Source organism: Pundamilia nyererei, unplaced genomic scaffold (assembly GCF_000239375.1).
Source record: "Pundamilia nyererei isolate P.nyererei 1_Seehausen unplaced genomic scaffold, PunNye1.0 scaffold00138, whole genome shotgun sequence".
Lineage (NCBI taxonomy): Eukaryota > Metazoa > Chordata > Actinopteri > Cichliformes > Cichlidae > Pundamilia > Pundamilia nyererei.
The window spans coordinates 1,102,187-1,115,986 of record NW_005187539.1 but is presented as its reverse complement, the minus strand read 5'-3'; the positions used below and the strand labels follow the sequence as shown (position 1 = coordinate 1,115,986).

The 13,800-nt window shown below is 40.0% G+C and overlaps 1 protein-coding gene across 12 annotated transcripts in view; it reads right to left on the bottom strand.

Annotated features, from left to right (window-relative positions):
- syngap1b (synaptic Ras GTPase activating protein 1b) overlaps nucleotides 1-13,800 on the bottom strand; it is a 174,263-nt gene that overhangs the window by 72,445 nt on the left and 88,018 nt on the right. The window contains exon 1 of one of the 12 annotated variants that reach the window (XM_005744055.1): nucleotides 1,282-3,454. The exons of the other annotated variants lie outside the window; for them this stretch is intronic. The gene's annotated coding sequence lies outside the window, so the exon portion shown is untranslated. Of the gene's footprint in view, nucleotides 1-1,281; nucleotides 3,455-13,800 lie in introns of those variants that run through there. 12 annotated transcript variants of the gene reach the window in all.

Below are 13,800 nucleotides of genomic sequence, written 5' to 3'. Positions count from 1 at the left end.
GAGCCAAGCTGGCAGTTAACCAAAATTCTGGACAGTCCTTTGTACTCTCAAAGCTGATTTGCTAGGTAAAACGAGTTTCACAATCCACAAACCACTAATATAATATATGGTTTTGTTTCTACCGTTGCTCTTTCTAATGCTTCAGCTCAAGATATTTTATTTTATGTGCTCCCATTATCTAAAACTATCATAGGCAGATTTATAAGTTGACATTTTGTTTGAATCAGGCAAATGCAATTCCCCCGCAGGGTTAAAAGAAATGAGTAATATAATGTCAGAGTCCTGGTTTTATTGATAGTGCTATTTCTCTCCTATTTGCCGTCACTGTTAATGCTGTGTTTTGGGAATCTGAGGTAAACTTTTGAGCAGGAGAGCTTCATTCAGAGCTGTCACTCAGCTGCCTACCGATTGCTTTTGCCTTCGTGTCTGTGGGAAGTAGAAAGAGGGGTGGGCGATTGTCTTTCTTATTCTCTGCAAACACACCTACTGCAGCTTTAACACAAAGAAATGAAAGGTCTAATTTTGGATCCAGCTTGTGTTTCTTGTGGGAAATATTTGATTTTTAGACCAAAGGGAAGAGAGTACGGTCTGATCTGATTTACCAGGACAATGCTTGTCACAGTACATTATTTACTTCACATGCAATTTTCCCCACAGAGCAATAAAAGAACATCAGGAGCCATCAAACCTTTAAACCCCATAACCCAGACAGCCCTCTCCCATCAAGCAAATTGTTTTAATTGGAATAAAGAGTTAATTAAAGCTAAGAAATATGAACTTTTAGCATTAAATTGAGCAACACAAACACTGTTTTATGCTGGGTTTTTGCTGTATTATTGCACTGCATGTGAGGCAACAGCAGATGGGAAGTGGTGGACTATTTGTGCTCTTGAGCATGACGACAAACCAGCAGAAACACACAGACGAAAGTGATGTCATTGTACAAGAGATGAGTGCAAATAGGGTGAAGATTAGGAGTGCATTTACAGCACACTTGGAAACAGCTTTTTATGCATTTTCATTAAGTAAGTTCACAAAATTATTTCCAAAATTAGACACTTTGAACTGGTAAAACTGAAACACCCTCTCAGAAAAAAGCTCAGATCAGTGCCGTAATCAAGCTTATAATTTCAAAACTGCAGTTCGGCCATAGTGATGTATTTCTGCAGAGAGGACTATTTTAAAATTCTAATTGTACACCTGCATCAGATGTTATAATGAGCTGGATGTGCATATGCAGAGGTTTTAGTGCAACAAATATGAAACAAAAAGATGTCCTACCTAGATCAGGTGGGGCTCTTGTGCTTTGTGTCCAAACTTCTAAAGACAGTGTCTCTGCACTTCCAGTGTACAGTCTGTGACCCCCACAGTCAGCTGCTGCCAGCTGCTATTAAAGATGAGTTCAGCCTGTATTCCTCCAAGTCTCTGCGTCTGACTGAAACTTCTGAAGCTCCGTAGATTGGGTTACATTCCGTCGAGCATCGGCACTTGTTCTGAACTGATACTCCAAAAGCACACAGTGATATTAATGTCTATAAATAACTGAGCGTGTTGGTGTATCTGCAAACAGCATCTGCCACTGAGTGTTAGGACACACATGTGCTTGTCATATTGTTTGATAAGCAGGTGACCATCTTCTGGTGGGTTTATAAGGCTGTGGTCGAGTTCCAGACAGAGGAGTATTGCTAAAAAAGTCAGTGCTCAAATCAGCCTAGGAAAAAAGGAATCAAGAGGACTCGAACTAAAACGGAGCAAGAGAACTTGAAATTGCACTACAAAAGCCCAATACAGCAAAAACACTACCATGTTGGCCTTAAATCATATCATGACTTCTGATAATTCATAGACAGTTCGGTAGGTTAATAAATGATGAATTGCCAACCTCCACTATCAAGGCACCTGGAAACAGGGCTCCTTCAAGGTATCTACATATATGGGAGTACAAAAGGAATTTTAGTGATCTTGTAATAAATATAAATACAATACTATTTAATTATCACAGAAAATTATAAACTATGTATTTATATTGGCTATTCTAAAGAAATACTGTATCCTAGTAATATTGAAGAGATAGAAATGACCATTAAGTCCAATATAGCGATTATAAACCCACTACTGAGTATCACAGACACACTAGACGTCCCTTTATAATGATAATAGGATATTCTGTATAGGTCTGACTTATATTACTACAAACACCTTAAGCTAATACGAAAAGAAAATCACAAAGTTGAAATTAGTAAAGTGGGAGGATGTCCTTTCAAAAGCCACTGCACAGGTAAATTCACAACTGCAGGCCTTCACTTCACCAAAGTGCTGAATTTACCTTTAAGCTGACCCAAAAGTGCCACACCGGTGAGAGAACGGATGACAGTTATTAAGTAGGCCACTGTTCGTTATCTCGCATCTTCAGACTAATTAGTGAGAGGTAAAATGCAAGAAAACAAACACTCCCAAAGCCAGCTGAGTGTTATAATTTCAGACTGAGGCACTCTTCATCCTCCCCCCGCCTCCCCCTGGCAGCAGCAGCCTGCTTCTTGAGCACGGCAGCAGCGGCTGTTCCGCGGCGGGCAGTCCGGATGAGAGCTCCTCCTCCCCGGCCTCTCCCTGTCCTCTCTCCCCGGTGCCCTCCGCCCCGACCCTGCACTCACAAATCCGGTGACCGACGGGAAATCCGCTGAGGCCAATTTCTCTCATCTTTTAGATGGTTTCTGCGATGGTTTCCTTTAGTGGGTGTCCCCCTTGTGCATATCAGAAAGAACTTGGCAAGGATGGATGGGTGAAAGCTAAACGCTTATCTGTGCGAAGCTCTGGAGTTTAACGGCACTCAGAAGCTAAGGTGTGCACACACAGGGGAACCAGCTGCATGTCTGGAGTTGCAGCCGTGTGTGCACGTGCGTGCGAGCGTGCGCGTCTGAGCCCATGTGCGCGTGAAGGAGCGGTGCGGCGCGCAATAGGTCCGCCTTTCTATATGTGCAAGCTTAGCGAAGGCGCTTCGCTCTCATCGGACAACTCCAACATTGAGCCAGCGAGCAAGCAGAAAGAATTCAAACGGAAGCTTTAGTTTCCAAATGCAGGCGGAAATGTGTGGACAATCACCAAAAACACAGACCGTTATGGAAAGAAAAGAGAGAGAGAGTGGCCAAGAAACAGCTAAGCGCCACTGAATAAAGTAGTCTAAAAGCTGCAGTGCCTACAAACTGAACGTTTGGCACGAGCTGACAAGCAGCACGCGGAAAAAAAAAACAAAAAAACGAGGCTGTAATGGCAACTTAGTCCCTCGTATTCCTCCACCAAACGGCGGTTCACCCTCAAGTAATCTGCCTGGCAAACGGTGGATGTTGTAGTGTCTCCTGGCTGCTGGTTGGACGGAGATTATCCCGCACAGGTGGACAGCAGCTCAGTTTAGGCAGGGAGCAGCAGTGCTCTGATGCCCTGCGCTTCAGTCTCTCCCTCTCTCGCTGCCTCTCTCTGTTTCCAGCAGCAAAGAGAATAAAAGAGAGAGAGAGAGAGAAATAGGAAGAGAGATGTTTAGAAGGGGTGGGGCTGCTTGGTTCCCGACTGGGACCTGGAGTGGTTTCTCTCGCTTCCACACTCCCCTCTTTCTTCCTATCTTCCTTTCCTCTCTCGGTCTATTCTGTTTACCTTTCACCTTCCGCTAACACACACACACACACACACACAGACACACACACACGTACATGCCAGGGGCAACTGTGTGGGAAGCATGCAATATTATCACTCACATAATATACTGTATAACCACCAGTCCTGTACCAACTGCCCATGCATGCTGTCACACACCCACGGGCAAATCATGACCAATCAAAATTAAAAACTGCACAGCTAATTTCTCTATCCAAGCCACACTTGACCCCTGCTGATTTCCAACAGCATGCTGCTTTTTATAAGTGCATAAACAAAGTCATCCATCCAATTATCTAAATCCATCAGGAGCTTTAATTTACTTCTCAATGTATCTGACTTTGATGTAGGCGACATTAAGTACTTTTTTTATCTCACTGTTAATGACATCTCCATTGATTGGGCTTTCAGTAATGATAAGCAATGAGCACTTTCAGAGGGGGAAAGAGTATCTTAGATCTGTTTCCATGACAACTGTGCGTTTGAAACAACTTTTTAAAGCACCGTTTTATTATGACACTGTACTATTGCTGTACTCACCACGCTAGAGCCCCCTTATCGCTGGTAAGATATAACGGTGGATAAAAATAATATGACCTCCATGCTGTTGATGCTTTTCCCCCCCACCTAAGATATCTTGCAGTTTCATATCAAAGGAAAGATTAACATAAGGCATAAAAGATGTCACAGCATATCCTGCAGCTGCTGTAAGAAGGCGGTTAAACTGGCTTTGTGAGGGTTTAACCTACACGTCATCCCTGTGCATCTGATCTTTAAGCAATCACCAATCATTAGAGACACAGTTTAGGGATTCCAGCAAACATTTTCAGCTACTTTACCCCCCATAGTTCTCCTTTTCTTCTCCTCTCCCGTTGTCTTTTGCCCTCCCTTTCTCCTTCTCTTTCTCTGAAGCTCACACTCTCTCTAGCAGTCTGTCTGTCTGCTCTATAATTATTTCCATAGTTACCATTAAGGATGTGAAGCTAAGCCTGATGTACTATGGTAGTAATCTTTTCCTTTTCTCCTCCTCCTGTTCGCTCTGTACTCTCCTTTCATCCATTGCTTCTTCTTTTTCTTATGCTGCATGGATCTCCACGGCCTTCTCTTGTGCACATTTTCCCATTACCTTTCATTTTCTGTGTCAAATCTGCTTAAAACCAACATTTAAATTGGAAGCTTTTACAACTCTGGTAAATGTGCAAAATCATACCCGAGTAATCCATATGTAAGCAAGTCAGGAAGTCAACGTGTCCCAAAAAGCATTAATCAGATTGTGTTCATACTGTTTGGCCTGTAGCTACGCAAGATAGTTTGAGGTTGTTGTTTCTAAAGTGGCTCATGAAGTTCTTAAAAGTGAAACAGATTTCTTTAGGTGCCGTTTCACCTTTTTTAAAAAAAACAAACTTCAGCGATATGAGATATTTTCCTCCTTGTGTTAATCTTTACACTTTCCCTGTTCCTGCATGTCAGCATTGCTCACGAATTACTGTTGTAAAATGAGCCCCAGGATTCAGTGGGGGGTGTTCATTTTTGAAACACGGGCCATCTGAGATGAATCATAAATATAGGTGATAAACAGCTGTGCGAGAAAGTATCTGGTTCTTTGATAAAATGCCCAAGGCGTAACAATTACTACAAAGAAAAATTAAAAGAATAAAAATTCACTTTTTTGCTGATAGTTAAATGAGAAAAACTATTTCTTATACATAGAAGGTTACTAACAGAAGATGTTTAGCTTAGAATGAGGAATGGGAAACAGGAAAGATACTGTAACTCCTCTGTGGTTCAAATACTTGACATGAGTCCCGACCATCATGCTGGTAGGTCAGTCATTAGTCCTTAGAGCTCTGCCTTAGATTAATCCCTGACCAAGCTGGATTGTCTGTACATTATCATCAGCCAAAGAAGATGTTAAAATCAGGTGGAAACATTAGCTTCTGGTGACCTTTCTCGGGGTCATGGGATATGCTCCAGCTCCCCGTGACCCTGAACTGGATAAGCAGTGACGAAAATGGATGTATGGACATTGGTCTCGAGTCAATGAGCAGAAAAAAATTCAGATTCCCTACCCCATGGAAATTTGTTAGCGTGGCAGTAATGTCTTGATGATGACAGAAACTGAGTTTAATAAATTGGAGACAACTCTAAGTAATAAAAATCCACAAGTATAAAGTGTATTAATTGCATCGCCTCAATTTTAACACCTTGTCCTCATGTGCACTAATGGAAGACCTCAAAAATTATGTGACATTAAAAAGAAACAACTCGAGGAACATTTTGTAACTAATTAAATTAAACGGCAACAGGTCAGTAACATTAGGTGTATACCAAGTGTAAAAGACAGAGATCCACCAAACTGTGGAACAATTTAGGAATAATGTTCCTCAGCATAAAATTATAAATAATTTGAATATTTCACCATCTACAGCACATGATAAATCATCAAAAGATTCACAAAATATGGAGAATCTCACAGAAATCAGTAAAAACAGCCACGAATCTGCATGGAAATCACTACATAGGCTCAGGAAAACTCCCAGAAATCATTGTGTCCACACTCACTATGCCATCCACAAATGCAGGTTTAAGCTCTGTCACTAGGGATGGGAATCGGGTAAGCGTTCATTTCCCTGGAATTGTGGGTCTGCTTGCCCATTGATTCCGCTCATTGGTTCCACTTGAATTCATGCTGCAATCAGCTGATTTCAGTTTTTGTGCTGGGGGAGGAAAATAGTAGAGCTGTAAGTGTGGATATGAGCATCCAATATTGATTTTATTTTTATTGCATAAAAGGAAGAGAGTACGATGGTAAAGTGCAAACTGCATCCAGGACAGTAACAACAGCATTATGCTGCTAACCCAACTTCGGCTCTTTGCAAGCATCTGTAAGCTCACTGAAAATGGACTGATGCAAAGTGGAAAGCTGTTCTGTGGTCAGATGAATTTCAATTATTTTTCTAATACACTGAATGTGCATCCTCTGGATTAAAGAGGAGTTCAAAAGCTCCCATCTTTGATGGTATGAGAGTACAGTAGTGCCTATGAGATTGTAGTCAATGCGGAAAGGTTTGTTTTAGAGCAACATATGCTTTAAAAGGGATTCCACATTGCAAGACAATGCTAAAGACCCCATCACTGTATCAGAAAAGTCCAGGTGCTGAACTGTCCGGCCTTGAGTCCAGACGTTTCACCAACTGTAGACATTTAACAAAGAAGACACAGGACTGTTACAGGGACAATAAACAAAGGATCTGACAACAGTGGGCAACATTGCTCTTATAAATTCCCAGATAAATACAGAATGTAAATATAAATTGTTGTTAAAAGAAGAGTGGATGTTACACAGTGGGAAACATGGAATTGATGGGAAACACAGAGAGCTATTGCAGAAAAGTAAATTCAGAATAATCTAATATTTTTCTTAAAACGGGACAATAGAGCAGAGAAAACATTCAATGTTTTCTCTGCTCTATTGTGACCAAAATGTGGGTTTCTAAAATTTGTAAGTCATTATATATTTTTTTCATTTACATTTTACACACTGCCCCAACATTTTGAAACTGGTGTTTTAGAAACATGTTTTTAATGTTGTTTACAATGTAATTATTCATCTAATTTGCCATTTATCTGCCCCTCTCTTATATTATATGGCTGTGCCCTTTTAAGCACAGATTTAATGGCACCTGACTGAACAATCAGTGTCACCAGCTGTTTATCTCAATGCACCAGCTCATGGTATTCACATAATAGTACATAATGACACATTTAAAAACAAATTTTCCTTTTGCTGATTTCCCAGAAATTATTTTCAAATTTGAAGTCAACTTGCATGGTTGCCCTCAGTGGAAGAATAAACACCTGCAAAGCTGCAACATGTTTTTCCTCTTTTCCTTCTTTTTCTTTAAAGAGATTGCATGCTATCATTGGACAGAGCCACACTAGCATTTTCCCTATTTTCAGTCAATATGCTAAGTGACCAGGGTGCTGACAGAAGCTTCACATGACATGAGAGAAGGCTCATCTTCTTATCTAAGAAATAAGTTAGTATTTTCCCTCAGAAAGATTTCTTTAAGGTCAAAACTCGGAAACTATCCCATCCCTGAGATTAAGGCTCCTGTGGATGGAAAAGCCCTTCTGACATTACTGCTCCATTTGCAAACCGTTTTCTCCTAAGCAATGATAACTAAGGCTCCTCAGTATCGTAGTAGAAACAAAGACTGAGTAATTAAACCTTATGCCCTTATAGTGTAACCCTAATATTGTTAAGTTATTCATGAGTGTTTCAATGTAAAGGGACACTGTGAATATCGTTAAAGCACTCAAATAGAAATTCATAGTAATAAAAGAATGTGCTCAATCTGACCGCCCGAAATTCAATTAACTGTTACATTATGACTACATTCAAAGTTTAGTATCTTGTTAATTTGATTCCTAAACGTAGATTTGAATGTATGCCTTCCTGATTGTGCAGATAGACCTGCAGGGTGTCTGCTTCTTTGCACTGATAATTTTATAACATTAAGACCAGCATAAGTGAACTGGCTTTTCTTGTGTATATAAAGTGACATAACAGAAGATGACTGCATTTTAATAGAGACCTTGAATATGCCTTGGTGAGGGATTCCTGCAGTTTCTTGCTCTTTGTAACTCTGTTTGCCGTCTGCCACTCAAGAACAAAGTCACGTTGACTCATTTCATTACTACGGTTGCCAAAGCAGAAACGTATAATGATGATTTTTTTTTTTTACTTTTGCTTGACAGACGATTTGGAACAAAACACTGACATGGAAATATGTTTTAGTCGTGATAATAGACAAAGTATTCAGAGCCCAACTCTTATGCAACCAGTTCTTTCTGAAGTCAAATGAGTTCATCTCATACCGCCATGTATACCAGACCTTCCCACCACTTTCCTGTCAGTCTGAACTTGACCAAGTGCAACCAGCTCCAATTCCAGTTGAACTGCTGCAGAGCAGACACCGGCTCGTGTTTCAGATGGATAGATAACGGGAGGTTTGGGCTGACAGGAGAGGAAGGAATCAGAAGAGTTGTAACAGGAAACATGCTGTGACAGCCAGACTCCTGAAGGGCTGGAGGAGAAAATGGAGAACTGGGAGGGGGGCTGGGTGTTGCATTGTAAGGAGTGCTACTGAGAAAGTCTTGTATTCTGTGACGGGATGATGGATGGTTGAGCAAGGAGGACAGAACTGAACATGTGCACAGTGCCACCTTACTGAGTCTAATGCCAAAGCATGGTGACAATGAGGTCTGGAGTATGCCAGACTGGAACAGACTGTCATGTGTACACAGCCATTTTCCGTACTTTTTAACCTTTGTCTGAGTAATACTGTGTAATATCCCTGATCAGTTTGGCAGCACTCTGAATTGGATAGCATTCAATATTACTTGAATAAATGTTTTAAAAATGATCAGAAAGAAGATCAAAAAATAGCTTGAACCAAAGAAATATTTTCCATTCAGAGTTTTGACTACATTATAAGTCACGGCTACACATTTCCCTCCACATTGGCATTTACAGCACAGGGACTCAAAATGATGTCGCTGGCTACATTTGGAGCCTTTGATGTATCCAGGCAGGCCATTTTGTTCTAATGCCAAGCATATGATGGGAGCCTGTGCAGGCTACAAGTTTTCCAAATGACAACAGATGCTGGAAGAACTTTATTTAGTCATGTTAAAAGTTTCTCTAGAGATGGTCAGGACAGCTTGAAAGTCCTTCAGTTTAGTCCAACTGCTAAGTAAACCGAGACATTTGGTACAGATGATGTTCCCTCAAGTCAAGTTTATTGATTATCGTGTGAAATATCCAAGATAGAACTAGATGTCCAACAAAATAACCATATTGGTCTTTGATTTAAAACAACCAACGCAAGTGTTCCAAAAGTGACCTTGAGGAATATTTCTACTTCAAGAGAACAAGCTTCAGCTACAGCTGTGTGTCAGTCATACCCTCGATATAGCAAACTTTAACTGGTAAGCTACAAAAATAAATAAATAAATAAATAAAAGCCATTTCTCATACCACGCAGGTAACACATTTATGTGTTTTTCAAAACTTTGAGTTTAACATGGGGCTTTATGGTGACTCACTCACCTCAACACTGGCTTCATTTCTTTAGCCCCAGAGATTGCAGCTTGGATCAATATTCAACAGCTGCGGGTCTGCATTAAAGAAAGCCTGACGGTCTAAAGTGATGTCGATGTCATGTCAGTATAATTTAAAAGAAGGATGCTGTCGCTGACCTTTGAAGGAATGTTTTATCAAGAGATGTAATTAACTGCAGCTTCCCAATAAATTCAATTTATAAGAAAAATTCAGAAATAATTGGACCTTTTGGATTTTTTTTTGTTTTTGGATAAAATTACAGAAATGGCCATCAGTATCACATCAGCTGTGACATTTATTCAGTCAAAAACATCAACTCTAAAAATGATTAGAGCACTCCTGTTATTTACGCCATGTCATTTGCCTTTTTCAATCTGTAGTGCCCGCCCGCAAATCTCTGCATTTCTGCACCAGTTTTTTGTTTTAGGTTGAAATCTGCAGGAGCACATCAACAGCAGTCACAGGCTTCTCATCATTTTGCCCTCAATCTCATATTCCTCCTTGCTGATTTGCAGATTCAAATCAGAGCATTTCCAAATAAAAGCCCACATTTTTAACCTTTAAAATACTGCCACCTGCACTGACTTCCCACGTAATCACATCTCTGCAGCTCTTGTTTTCTGCTTTCCAGTTATTGCGAAGTCATTTGTGAATCATCAGCGCTCGCCAACTGCTGCTGTGCCAGAGGATGTGGAAAGATTTGAAAAGGTGACTATCAAATCCAATGATGCCAAGTCAATCCTAAGGTACATCCTTGTGGCAAGCAATCTTCCAGCAAGAGAAAGAGCAATCTTCGACTGATGGGTGAACATCATGGGTGCAATCAGTTCAGCTCTACAACATGGACATTACTTGGTGCTTTAATAATAAACCCAAAGATGTCAAAATACCAAGTTGAGTTATATGAGGTGTGTGGATAACTTGGCTTTCTGTGTTCTTTTTCCAGGACTCTTGGTCTCTGAGCCAAGGAAAGAATTGTTTGTTCAATGCATGGCATGAAATTTTCACTAAAGTCAATTGATCTTTAGGCAAACAGATGGCAAAATTAAAACGACTGCATTCTCGTTCATCCTGTGACATTAAACACACAGCCCTCCTCAAACGTGCAAAGATAGCAGGATCCTTATGAAGTTGCTAAAATCGTTCACAAAGAGGTGTAAACACCAACAAGACATTTTTGGATTTGCTATTTCCCAAAGAGACACGTGCAAATACACAACTCCTGAGCACAAACATATGTTAAACCTGCACGACAACATGAACATATTGCTGGCTTTGTCACAACCGCCTACACATGTTTAAATGTGATGCGTTTTTTGTGTGTAATACACAGCTAAGACCAACTGTGTTGCCTCTTTTATTTGGCTATGAGTTTCATCAATGTCACAGCCATGGCCAGGTTAAATATATGCATACATAAAGATGTGATGTCTATGGAAAAATTTTGCTTGAATTTATTTTGGGTTTTCTCTCAAACACACAGGGTCAAAACATGAAAACCCTCTAATTACTGGCTAGATGTCCTTAGCAAGTTTTATTACAGCTTTTGATAACCATCAGCAAGCTTCTGGTATAATTCTGGCTGAACATCCGATTACTCATTTTGTCAGAATTGGTAGAGTTCGTTTAACTTGTGTGGTTTCCCTGCACTGAAGTCAGGGCTTTGACAAATTCCTTCCATAACCAGTAAGATTGTAGAATCATCTGTTTAAAAAGTACATAAATACAAGTTATTCAAACTGGTCATCATTTTTCCAAGGTCTGGAAGAAGAGCAAAACTTTCATACTTATATGACAGCAAACTGCCTAGGATGTTCAGGAACAAGCCAGGAACCACCAAGGCTCAAGACTTCCATGAACTGGAAACTGCTGGAACACCAGTGTCATTGTCCACAGTGAAGTAAGTTTTACATGGCCATCGACTGACCAAGAAAGAAGCCTCTGCTCCAAAATTAGAATCTTCAGCCTCAGCTGAATTTTGCAGTTGCCCACATGGACAAACTAAATTCTAAATACCTTCTGTTTAAAAGTTTTATGGTCAGATGAGACAAAGACTGAGCTATTTGCCCACAGTGACAAGAGCTTTGTTTGGAGGAATAACAGTGAAGCTTTCAGACCTAGGAACACTGTACCAACTGTCAAGCATGGCGGTGGTACCATCATGCTTGACTGTGTGTGGACTATGCTTAAAAGCCAGCTCTGTGCCAGGAAACCAACCAACTTCAATGAATTCTGCCAAGAGGAGTCGTCAAATTTTCCCCCAGAATTATGCCAGAAGCTTGTTGATGCCTAATAAAAGTGTAGTTGAACTGCAACTTACTAAGGGATAGTTAATAAGTATTATTTAATACATTAATACATACATAGATTGATTAATATTAGTGGGAGTAAATGCATATATTTGACCTTGTGTGTTTAATTTTGACCATGTTGATTTGAGGAAAATCTAAAATGAATTCAAGATTATGGACCCAATTCTTGTTTTGTAAAAGTCATTAACCCTCTCAGGCTCAAATTAAGTTTTTGTTGCTAATGCACAAAAGAATACCTGCAGTGGTACTTCTGAGTAAAAAAAAACTGATAAAATATGTATGTGGGGTAATCAGGTTGTTAGTTTTTAACTGTTGCAAATCTGCAACGCCTGCCTTGAGAGGGTTAAATACGTATGCTGTACAATCATTACATCCTGGAAAAACAACAGTTCAAAGAAATCAATAACGGCCCATAATTACCATGACAGTCATTCCCATAATGAATTTAAATAAACTTTTGACCACTGCTGTATCAGGAGACGTTCTCAGATTATGGAGAGGGAAATGCTGCAGCTTTAAAAGTGAGATTTTCTTGAGAAAAAACTAATTGATCCCTTTGCTTCCTGTTTTAACTTCTTCTAGTGGTGTACTGATGCAGTGGTGACATCTTATTAAGGAGAATACTGCAGCAAGTTTGGTGTGTTTCAAGTGTAAGAATAAATGGTTGCAGGGCTATGAGGACATCACAGTTGTTGCATGGAGCAACCAATGCAATGACCTAAACTTCTCTTACTCCACTATAGGAAGTCTGCAAACAAGCATACAAATGACTGTGGCTCTGGTGGGGCGGAGGTCACTAAACAAACTGTTATTTATCTTGGATAATGCAGACCACGCTCTGCATGGGTAGAGACAGCCAATCTTTCCAACCTCATGCCACTATACTTCTACTGTAGTTTGTAGTATCCTATTGTTTTTATTCTTTTGAGTTATTCTACTATACATATATAAAATCTGTGGTTACAGTGTTACCTCCTGAGAAAAGTAACTTGTTGAAATGTCTTGATGCATCCTTGATCACCCAGGGAAAGAAATCCCAGAAAGCTGATTATTTTCATCTGGACGCAGAATCTTCAGTGGGAAATGCTGCATCCAGATGAAAAGAATCAACAGGCAGGCTTTCTGTACACCTAACTTTGAATGAACTGATTTTATCTCAGTTGATATTCGTGTCATCTCCTCCACAAGTAACCAGCAAAAAGCTTTTGAATTTCCCCTGGAATCACAGTCAGAGTTAGACAAATCAAAAAGTAGGTCTTGATGTTTTGAACCTGTAGACCTGACGTCATTCTCCTCCTGAAGCAGAAATCAACATGCACACTTATACAACTGCAGGACTGATACCTTCAAATATACAGGTACCTCTCAAGGAGAAGGAAATAGAATTAGTGTAAATGCATTACAGATTTTTCCCCTTCAACTCTGGCAGCAAAAGGAACGAGGAAAAGGTGCAATTTTTTTAGCAACTAATTGCATTTATTTAAAGCAAACTAAACAATGGATTACTTGAATTACAAAACTGCCACATTAAGTTATTTGCTACAAAAAGTAATTTCAGTACTCTCTGGTTTTATTTTGTTACACATTCTCCCAACACGGACATCATTTCTTCCCTCCCTCCTTACCCTAACCGTCACAAAACATTCACACTCTGATTATCTAAAACTCAAACTTGTTCTCTCAAAAACTGCTCTACACACACACACACACACACAC